This window comes from Varroa jacobsoni, unplaced genomic scaffold, assembly GCF_002532875.2.
Source record: "Varroa jacobsoni isolate VJ856 unplaced genomic scaffold, vjacob_1.0 scaffold_1044, whole genome shotgun sequence".
NCBI lineage: Eukaryota > Metazoa > Arthropoda > Arachnida > Mesostigmata > Varroidae > Varroa > Varroa jacobsoni.
In genome coordinates this window covers 1-4,471 of record NW_019213946.1, presented here as the reverse complement: position 1 = coordinate 4,471, position 4,471 = coordinate 1, and positions in this window count along the sequence as shown.

Here is a 4,471-nt window from a genome sequence, read left to right as displayed (position 1 = left end):
GTCGTATAAGTTTTATACGCTTGGGCACACCTTGTTACGAATGCTACAGTGACATCTACATTTGTACGTCTGAACACATCGACTGTGTTGTTTTAGTTCGACATATGCTGTAAATACGTCGGTTACTTTTTATTGCATTACAAATAGATGATCCATGCTGTCACTACCAAAAGCCTCATCCGTTTACTTTTATATTAACGGCCGTTGCTACCTGCTTCGAAAGAGTTGGAGTAGAGTATTGTAGTACTTCAGAAAAGAACCCGTCAAGAACTTCCTCCTCCTCCTCCTATATATATCCGCGATCACCTATACATTAGTATGATGAAAACGTGTACGGTGAATTCGCTTGTCTCGCTTATGTTTGCATGGGTGACCGACGACGAGAAAATTGGATAGGCTTGAAAGGTATGTCTTCGGGCACTGTCTGAAGGGTTCGTGAGCAGAAAGGTGAACGACAGCTCGTTCATTTCCAAATCACACCTCATCAACAGGGAGCCGCCGCTTCCACGGTGTCGAGAACAGATCATTCTGATCTAGCTCGCTTTTCAGGAGATTGTCTTTATATATAAACGTAATGTCTTCGCTGAACACAACAGCAACTGTCATACCTCAGATATGACACACGGTTGGAGCTTTGCTTGATAAAAACTTCTTCCATACACACGCATTTAGTCGTATGAAGGGATTTTATATGTGTATCTGTGAAAAGATGCGCAGTCGATAACTATTTTTAGCCAAAAAAAAAACGCACCACCATTATTCCACCGTAATCATTCTATTCATATCCTAAGAAATACACGAATCCATCAAAACATAGTGTAAGTTCCGTATTCACAAGCTAGAATGGCTTCGAGAAAAAACTAGTACACCCTCAAGCGATCGAGCCTATTCAGCTTCAGTCATGGAACTCCTTTTCCGAACTCCTCCTACATTCGGAAGCCCTATTCCAATCAAGCCTAACTGTAGACGAGCTCGAAATTCTATTACCTTAATATTAGAATTACACGTGAATGTGCTATATAGTTATTTCGAATAACCCCTAAGAAAGCAATTAGTACGCGACTCGGACAATCTTAGGTAATTTAGGTTATGCTTTCCCCGCAACCATCCGCTTTGAAACGTAGGAACGAATCGGTAGCACAAATCCTTTCCTATATAATTTAGTCGGCGAAAGGTAATGATTTAAATTAGCCGGCTCGTTCCACCGCAAAGGTGGCCTTCCTTAATCGTTCTATGGCTAACAGATTGCGTTGGTAGTGAATCTGCAACGAAGCATGAATATTCTTCCCGCCACTTGGAGCAACGACATGACCTGATCTAGACACGGTCGTCAGCACTTCCATTTTCCTGCCGATTTCAACCAGGTCCTCTCAATCACAGGAGTGTGTCAAATCTAGCGGAAATAGTTGCGGTATGCAATTGGCCTGCCGTTACCTGACTTTTCTTCGTAGGGTAAGCTGGCCTAGGCATCTTGGCGTTTTTGCCTAACCACATTAGCTTTTCTTTGGCAGCCGATGACACTCTAACGCCCATGCAGCACACGTATCGGAGCTCCGCTCAGGAGACACACACTGCCGATGCACTCGAGGACGGTAGTATCTAACCACAAGGCTTACGACTGTCATAAGCATGATTTTATTATAGACTTATGCTCGCGTTCTTTTTAACGTTTGTAAATTCCGTCGTGGTGAAAAATTGATAGTCTATATATTTATACGTGCGTTTGATTAATAATAAATGAATGATACGTTCTGTGGAAGCTTTACCACAATACTGTGAGAAGGTTAACGCCTGCTCGGGCAAACTAGTCGACTATCTCGATGAATTTTGTTTTTTTTTTTTCATAACAGCAAACGTTTTACTATCTGATAATTGCAAGAGACGAACCTATGCGCTGTTATTCCGCTGAGGTCGCTTGTTAGACCCGCAACTAGCTTTATTATGTTCGAAACGAGACACTGAATTCAAATTCTAACCGCGTAACACTGCTTCGTAACAAAACTGTGAAATATGTTTGAGTTCGTTTGGATAGAAGGCCACAGTAGGTAAGCGGCAATCAAGGATGGTCGGGAGCATCTCAAGAGAAACGAAAGATCACTTTCAAATGCTCATATGTTTCCTTCGTGCTACGCAACACTTCAGCTTTAAATTAAGATTACGAAAACCGGAAGAGCAATAGCTCGTCCGAGCGTTGTCCGGAAAGAAAGCATCGATTTGCGAATGGCAAATGTCGAAATTAAACTTCGCTCAGGTTGTCTCAATACCCAACACAGGTATACGCATTTGGTATGAAAGTTTACACACCTTATAAAATAGTCTAAGAACGCGATAACGTGGAAAATGAATGGTATAGTTCATAGATTTGAAACAAGTTTGGTCCTCTAACGAGCGTATCGAAACTAACATTGCAATATGAGAATAATATGGCAAAGAACAGCCAAGTAATAACGGCAATAGTGAAGGAATGTATAATAGTGTTTCTATTGTTGTCACTTTGTTACTGTTTGTACAGCGTTACATTTATAGCATTTCTAAGGGCGAAAGCATCATTTTCTGAAGCCAAAGCTTCATGTAAGCTGTGTCCTAAAGTCATTTCCCTTGAAAGAGCAATTCTCCCCTGAAAGCTTTATCAGGAATAGCTGCATCGGTGCCGTGAACACTCATCTTCATTCTTCTCTTACACCAGAGTGCCTTATGACCGCTCGATATCTACCTGTTTTTTGTTATTGTTTTTCCACGTTTCCCGTCTACTGTTTTGATTTCCTTATTGCATCTGTGCGATTAAATGTTGCGGCAGCGATCAAAACACCGATCACGACATTGGGGGCAGTAACACGCGCAGAAGACAGATGGACGTAAATTTCTGCTGGCAAAACCCTGCTAAGATCGTCAACAGTCTAAATCTGCTACAAGTCCTCTGTAAGATAATAGAGCGTAATGGGAGAAATGTCAACAATGGACACTGGATACATAACATCACCCGACCTAGAGTACAAGGCATAAAAACTAATCATATTCCGAATAAGTCGCACAATGCAAGTTACTCAATCAAATTTGATCATGTTCCCAGGTTGTTTGCCCCTCTGCCATAAAACGAATCCGCTTTTTGGTGCTCATATGGATAGCACTATGCACTTGATGCATTCGTTTCATGATCGTATGTATATTCAGTTCCTTTGCCAAAATTTTTTCAATGGATACCTCACTTTAGTGGACAGACACCTGAACTATACCTTATTTCGACTATGCCCATTTTACGTTCATTGTACATTTATAACCAAGCGAGCACGCTAAAACTCTGCGTACATATCGATAGGCTTAAAAGGACAGATCTATTGCAGGCGATGAGAATTGTTCGAGAAAGACCTGAATAGCGCAACGGTTGCGCCCCCTAGCCAAGAACGTATTTTTAGAAGAGCGTGTTCTGTTCTCGACGAGCAGAATGTCCTTCAATTGGGTGGAGTATTATTCTACCTGAGCACATACGCGTCGGTCAACGTAATTGTTAGCCATCCGTTTGTTAAAAACGAGCACTTTTATTGCACGTCACGTAAACTTCCTGTGCGTTTCAAATAATAATTAATCGATGAAAGAGGCACGAGAGTACGCAAGACGTATCGACGATTTGCGTATAATCAAACTGTTCTGTTTTCGCACAAAGCGGTTATCGAGCGCTCTATCAGCGGAGCCTACGTGGGCTGCTCTACTTTTATGAGGCAACATAGTAAAGACCAAGATAACACAGTTCTCAACCGAGTTAAATAAGGCCAGCAGTTAAACAGATAGAATTATGCTCCGATAGGCGATAGTGCAGTGGTTAGGGACCTACTTGACTGTACAGCTTCGGAAAAGAAGTAGCCAGCACATTTCGACAATGCAATGTTATGTCGTCCGTAGGAGTAGTGCGCAGCTGATAAGATAAAACAACTAAACAATAACATGTTCTCTTTGGTTCTGTTGCTTATAACCGATCTGCAACTCCATGATAAAACCACATCGAGCCAATGGTGCAGGCATATGAAACATATTGTAAAAACTAGGTATTGCTATCTCACGGATAAATTGCACCCCCACATATGAGTCCCCCATATGTTCGTCGCACATCATCATAGAGCGATTGGAAGTGGCAGGCACCCCCTTCCCTCGCCTTTATGCATTGTAAGGTCCCATATCAAGCATCTACCACTAAGGCAAGCGTTAATGCCACTGCGACGAATAGTCGACAAAGCGTAGCCGAGCGAACATGCCAGTGCATCATCCACGGCGGTACGCGTTGTCTGAGAAACGTCAGCAGCACTTGTGTTGATGCTTTTACTGGCTCGGCCAATGGGGGTACGCGAAGTCGAGCGGGAATGGAACTTAGCCTGCTTTGTCGCGCAGTTAAGGCTTGACAGTCAACAGAGTCAGTCGAACGTAGTAGGTAGCAATATCTACCGGGAAAAATCTGTCCTTTTTGAGCTGCCTGCTGTCT